Raw genomic sequence first — 7,315 nt, forward strand, 5'->3', positions numbered from 1 at the left:
TGGGTGAGCCTTGAGGACATTACGCTGAGTGAAATATCTCAGTCACAAAAGGACAAATACTGCATGGTGCCACTGTTGTAAAGCAGGACTGACCTTGGGGTTGGGGAGAGACTGAGAAAGATGGGTTCAATAATATATACTGCATTGAAACAGATGAGGGAGAAAACTGTTTAAAAAGGATATGTGATTAGGTATTTTTGTCATGACAGAACTCCAGAGCAAAGGCTACATAGTGGAGTGGACCTGGGGGGAGGGATTGTAAAACAATGAAAGAATTTTTCTTTTACTTTTCCAAGAAGGTAGTATACTAAGAGGGAGGGTTAGGGAGAAAAGTGCAACAATGAATGAATGGAAATCCAAAGTCTCTGTAAATTTTCATTGAAATTAATAGCAAAATTTTTTTTAAGAATTAGTATACATTTTCTGGAGTCTTTTCTAACTATTCAGACTCTGAACGGAGCAAACAGTTAGCACATTCCACTTCTAACTGAAAGGTTACCGGTTTGAGTTCACACAAAGAGAGAAAGACCTAACAATCTACATCAGAAAGATCAGTCCTTGAAACTATGGGACACAGTAGTGCTACTACGACATATGTAGAGGTCAGTATGTGTCAAAATCAACTCTACAGTAACTAGTTTTACTAACAGATGTGGCATAAAATGAGCCCCCAAACTTGGCAACTACCTCAGGACAAAGCCTTCCCATCCAAGTTGAAACCAATCACTAGCACTCAGTTTGAAGACCCTGAGCTTTCTCCATCTCCTTGCTCTCTGTCACTCTCCCTGGGCCTCCCACAGGACAGGGCTGCTCATCCTGCCTTCCCTGAGTCTGTGCTTCAGTTCTCCAGAGCAGTTTCCACTGCATTTTTCAAATATCAAATTCCCAACGTGGAAAAAAAAGAATAAGCAATATTATGTAGGTGAAAGTTTTTAGAAGAAAACAACTAGGCCTACTTTATATGGAAAATGTGGCAAAGAAGTCTTACAGAATGGAAACATTAAGTCAGACATAATTTTGTTGGGGGAGGGGGCAGAGGACTCTTTGATCAGAAATGTCGCCTTTCCAACTGTGTTTTATCTCCCAGCCCTTGATAAGTGTTTTCACCTCGCTTCACAAAGGTCTGGGCAGTCCAACTGGACAGGTTGATGAAGGTCCCAGAATATAACAAACACATTCACTCATTGCCACCTAAACAGAACTGACTCATATCTCACCCCTCACTGGGTTTGTTTTTGTTGTTTGGTGCCATGGAGTCCAGCATACCTCATAGAAACCTTATGAACAATAGATTTGAATCATGTCTTATCCTGTGCCATCCTCATCATCTCTGGCATGCTGCAGACTGTTGCTGCAGTCACTGTATCAGTTCATCTCATTGAGGGCCTAGTTCTCTCTTTTGCTGATCCTCCACTTTTCCAAGCATGATGACCCTTTCAAAGAAATGGCCCCTCTTAACAACATGCCCAAAGCATGTGAGATGAAGCTTCATCATCCTTGCCTTCAAGGAGCACTCTGGTTTCACTTTGTCTAAGATATATGTTTGTTCTTTTGGTAGTCCATGGGACATTCGGTACTTCTCTCCAACAACACAGTTCAAAGACATCAATTATTCTTCTGTGATCCTTAGTAATTATCCAGCTTTCAGCACATAGCAAGAGATTGATTGAAAAGACAAAGGCCTGGACCTGGTGCACCTTAGTCTTTAAACTGACATCATTGCTCCTTAGTACTTTGGAAAAGTCCTTGACAGCATCAGTAAATTACAAGAGAGGACATTGTCCATCTTTCTCTGAAGAAGAGGTTGGTGGATTCGAATTGTCAGAGAGGTGTGGCCTTTGGGTTAGCAGCCAAAATTCCACAGAGTAAGCCACCAGCATTACCTTGAACCTTAAAAAGGAAGGTGCCAAATGACCATACCATAGGTCATTTTTTGCTAGTAGGCTAGCAAAAAAGAAGTAAAAGGTTGTTTGTTTCTCAGGATTCTACTCAACATATTCCAGCAAACAGTAAAATAGTGATAGCCTGTTTTTAGATGGTTGTGTTAATAGATTTTTTTTTTGCCCTTGTTTAATGCTTATTTATAATGTAAAGAGAACATGGAGCTTCTTCCCTTCTAGCACAAGACGCAGCCTATTACCTCCTGTTTTCCCTTTTCACACTGAAGTGTGACAATAAATTGTAGACGTGTGTATTTTGTGCATCTGTTAAAACACAGATTGATCCAACTGGATGCAAAACTCATTTCCAACTTTCCAAGAGGTGTAATAAGAACAATGCACTCGGCACTGGTCGGCTCTCCCCGCAACGTCTCTGCAGATTCCAAGAGAACCTTCACTGCGGTAAAGCCAGATTCCAGGACAGCAAGAATACCAGCTCAGGCTTCAGTGGGAGGGCCAGGGCCCACAGGAGCTGCAGAATCACCGCCCACTGTCCTGCAGGCATAGCCCCGGGCAAGATGCATAAGGTTTTCAGAACACGCGGGTGGAAAGCGTATTCTGTTAAGACCCTACCCTCCTCCCACCGCCTCCCTTCTGAGGCTGTGCTGGAAGCCATGGTCCGAGGAAGGGGGCGGGGGGGTGTCACACCCACCTGCCTGAAGCCGCCCACATAGCAACAGTGACAAACTTTCTGCTGCTTCTTCTGGGCGAGGCCACCTGGAGAAAGATGAGACAAAAAAGGAATTCAGACCCCTCTCCCTTCTCTCCTCTGCTTGTTCCCGAGTGAAAAGCATGTCTGGTGGGAGAGTGTGTTGCTTAAAAGTATTTTAGACGTCTTGTAACTTTGCCACCTATGGTGAGAGGTTGAGAAGTGAGAATGAAATTGCTGAAGGATTTGACCCTGAAACATTTTGCTTCAATGGTGGGAGCGTCCACTTTCAGGGGCTGCGGAAGGACTGTCGGATGGCATCATCCTTCGCGGGGTTCCGACCAGTCCCCATTTAGACTCCACTGATAAAAGCGGCTCGGTAAACCTGAATCCCCCTTCTGATTGCTGCCACCGTCACCAGGAGCCCATAATACTCGTCCCTGTCCCTTCAACCTTACCCACAACACACACACCCCCTTGCTCACTCCCCTGTGTCACAGAAAGAAAACTACTGTGACCGGTAGTGACAGAAAGCACAATGAGAGAAAAGAGAATGCTCCAAGAGGCAGAACTGAATGTGCAGAAGCCCAGGAAGTGACATCCAGTGACAATGGGAATCACTGTAATAAAATTAATAATAATAATAATAATAATAAAATAAATAGAGTGGCTTTTTTAAGGTTGCATTGGACCTTCTTTGGAGTGTTTTTATTTTTTCAAAGCCTTTTAGCTTCTTAAATGCTAGCAAGCGATTTAGGGAATTTTGTTTGTTATTTTCGTTATGTTTTCATGGAAATATTAGAATGATCCATAATTTCAGTGAAATCTGAAACACCATCAATTGCCCCTAGTTGGGTCTAGGAAGTCCTCACAGCAGCTCTGGGAGAAAATGCACCTGAGGTGGGGCAGGGGAGAAAGGGGGGCTGGGCGAAGGGTGCTTCCTTCTGGCCTGGCCCTCCCCTTTGCGCCACCTTGCTGGGAAAGGCAGAGAAGGCATTGTAAAGTAAGCCTTGGGAAAAGATCCCCTACTCAACAAATACGTATTGAACCCCTCAGAAAATTTGCGGCCAAATCCTTGGAGTAAGGAGAAGCACTTTTCTGTTCTTTTTGCTTCATTTATCTCTGAACTTGAACAAAGGGATGTTTCACAAGTCGGCCAGAGCAGCTAAGGCTCCTGGGCTCGGTGACCTGTACAGCAAGTTGCTTCTCTCATCCCCTTCACCTCATTGGGAATGTAGGATAACAGGTCTAAAAATAGACTCTTCCAAAATGGCCAAGAAGAGTGTTTTTCCAGAAAAGGTGCCATTTTTAAAAGGGATGTGCCTCCCCAGGGAAGCTGACCCACACTTTAGAAGCTGTGATAAGCTGTCACTCTGTTGTCTAAAGAATCCAGCTGAGTCCTTGGTGGTGAAAGTCTCACTTGCCTGTTTTCTAATTTCCACATGCAGGTGAAGGTAGGAGATCAGAGAGCAGTCCTGGCCCCTCACAGGGGAAACTAAGAACAAACCTAGCTACTGTCCTTTCCCCTAAGGCTCCTACAGAGTCCTCTTCTCACTGTCACTTCTGCAGACACCTTCAAGGAGAAACCACAATGCCCCGGGGCCCCCTGGAGCTCAAAACACAGCCAACTCTGGGTAACAATTAATAAACACAGCATCCCTATGTTGAGAGAAGGTGGCTGCATTTTACTCTCACCTTAGAATCACCCTCTAATTTCACATGTCTGACACCAATTTTACTGTGGCTTGAGGGTGAAATTCTTTCTCACACATATTCTTCTATATGTGTGTACTGAGTGCAGAAGAAGAGAAAGAGAGGGCCTGGGATCCCCCCCATATGGGGTTGTAGGGAGGGGTGTTCATAGGTGTAGGGGAGATGTGTGAGAGAGAGAACCTCTGTAGAAAAAGGTGGAATTCTTTGGTGGAAAAGGTACAAGATACAAGCTACCAAGTTAGAAGGAGCAGACTGTTAAAGCCTCTCAAACCAGGGATGACTAAATAAAATATATCCCTGTACAATTATTAAGCTAGAGTTTCAGTTTTAATTATTGAGCTAGATGTGGAGTGAAAGGGAACATTAGTTGCAAGTCATCTTGAAATTATAAGGCTGTGGAGAGATTATAGATCAAAAGAATGGCAATTAGCTGAGAGGAAACAAATTGCATGGCACAAATGGAGGTCTCGTTAATAGTTAAAACCTGTACCTGAAGCATCTCAAGGCTTTGTTTTCCTCTTTAATACTATTTGTAGCTATTGTATTTATACAAGTTAATTGGAGTAATGCATGTTTTATTTCTAATGAAGTCATGCAAGAAAGCTAAATCCTTGAAGTCTAGCTACTAACCTTTAAAGAAGAGAAATAAGGAGATATATGAAAGAGTTTTAAAAATATACATAAAATGTTCTGAAAGCATCATATACTTCAGGCATGTTGCTAGGAGGGGCTATTCTTGGAAAAGGACATGATGCTTGGAAAGGCAGAAGGTCAGCAAAGGAGAGAAAGACCTTCAACCAGGTAGACTGACACAGTGACTGCCACAATGGGCTCTAGTGTGCCAGAAACTGTGCAGATGGCACAGGATAGAGCAGAATTCAAATATGTTTTTCATAGGATCATAGTGGGTCATACTCAACTCTAGGGCACATACCAACAACTATATGTTCTGAACTTTAGTTATTAATGCAGAAGTATGTTAACAGAATAAAAATGTTAAAAGAAATCCATTGGATTACCAAAACCAGAAAAACCAAACCCACTGCCACTGATTTATTTTCAACTTCTGAAAATATACAGGGAGTTTCCAAGGCCAGCAAATCTCTTTGATTTACCAGGCCCAATTCCATGAATATATTTTAACCTTAAATCAGCATTCATGATAAATGAATACACAGATGGTACTAGTGGAGAGGAATATTTGAGATGGGAACCACTTCGGCATCTCTGTACTGAACAATTATTATTGTTGTTGTTGATTGCCTTTGAGTCGAGCATGACTCCTAGCAACCCTATGAACAAAAGGCCTGAAGCCCCTCTACAACTATCGACATTTATCAAAGTTCAGAGTTTCCGGAGGCAATAGTTGGTCATAAAAATAAAAAAATTAACTAATCATAAACCCAACTATCTTGTCGTAGCCAACAGTGACTTTCAACTATTTGGTATTTATTTCCTTGTGTAGTTCTTTCACATATTAAATTAAGCAGGCTTAATAATAAATTCTCAATGCAAAGGTGTTGTACAGTCCATTATGATTCCTAGCGACCCTATAAAAAAACAGATGGAACTTTCTCCTATCCTGTACCTTCCTCACGACCTGCAATATGCTCAAGCCCATTGTTGCAGTCCCTGTGTCAGTCTATCTCCTTGAGGGTCTCCCTCTCTTTCACTGCCCCTCTACCTCTCCCAGGATGGTGGCTTTGTCCAAGGACAGACCCTCCTAACAACACACTCAAAGTATGTGAGACAAACTTTCACCATCCTTACCTCTAAGGAGCATCCTGGTTGCACTTTCTCCAAAGACAAACTTGGTTCTTTAGGCAGTCCATGCTATTTTCAATGCTCCTTGCCACCACCACAATTCAAAGACTTCTATTCTTTTGTTCAGTCTTTCTTATTCATTGTTCAACTCTTAGATGAAGAGGAATCAATCAAAAATACCATGTGCATTTACAGTCCGTTCTGCTAAGTGTAGTAGCAGACTAAAATGCAGAAGTGACTAAAAGGCAGAAGTCAACAAAGTCCCAAATATGTGATCTGAGGAATTTAAGAATATGCATTTGTCAACTAGGATGGATTTAACAAGTCAAAAAATAATGAATACTTGATGATTTCCAACATCAACTATTCCTCTTTCATTCAGTTTCCTCACTCCTTTATGTCCCTTGGTTTCTATGGTTTGCTGGAAAGTATCACAGAAATTCAAACCCATCAGAGAAATTACTTACACGACTGTAGGTAATGCAGACTTGGTGTTGCAGAGACTTCTGAGTGATGGGCCAGCATCCTGTAGACTCTGTTGCTGCCAGGTTGATACCATGCCCCAAGAAAGCAAGCATCCCCCAAAAGTTTAAGCATTACTAAGCTTCTGTGAGCCTCTAGTAGGCTGAAGATTGTATCCTACCCTAATTATATCTCCTAAGCACAATATATACTTCTTGGCTGAAAGCAGAGAGTACCAGAGGAATGTCTGTGTTTCATTGATTATGTAAAGGTGTTTGACTATGAATCACAACAAACTGTGGCTGACTCCAAGGAGAATGGGAATCCCAGAACACTTGATCTTACTAATGCAAAAACTATACTTGGACCAGGAGGCAGTGGTCAGAACAGAGCAAGGAAATACTTCATGGTTCAAAATTGGAAAGGGTGTATGCCAGGGATGTGTCTTATATGCATACCTCTTCAACCTATACGCAGAGCAGATTATCCAAGAGGCTGGGCTCTATGAGGAGACGTGTGACATCAGGATTGGTGGAAGATTCATCAACAACCTGCGTTATACAGATGACACAACCCTGTTTGCTGAAAGTGAGGAGAACCTGAAGTGCTTGCTGCAGAAGGTCAAGGACTGCAGCCTTCAATATTAATTGAGGCTCAACATCAAGAAGACAAAGATTCTTACCACTGGACCAATTGGCAGCATCATGATGGATGGTGAAGAGACTGAGATTATTAACAGCTTTAGTTTGCTTGGCTCTACAGTCAAAAATCTTGTCACTCTTAATAT

The sequence above is a fragment of the Elephantulus edwardii genome, unplaced genomic scaffold, assembly GCF_000299155.1.
Source record: "Elephantulus edwardii isolate Elephantulus edwardi_28Jun2011 unplaced genomic scaffold, EleEdw1.0 scaffold00038, whole genome shotgun sequence".
Classification (NCBI taxonomy): domain Eukaryota; kingdom Metazoa; phylum Chordata; class Mammalia; order Macroscelidea; family Macroscelididae; genus Elephantulus; species Elephantulus edwardii.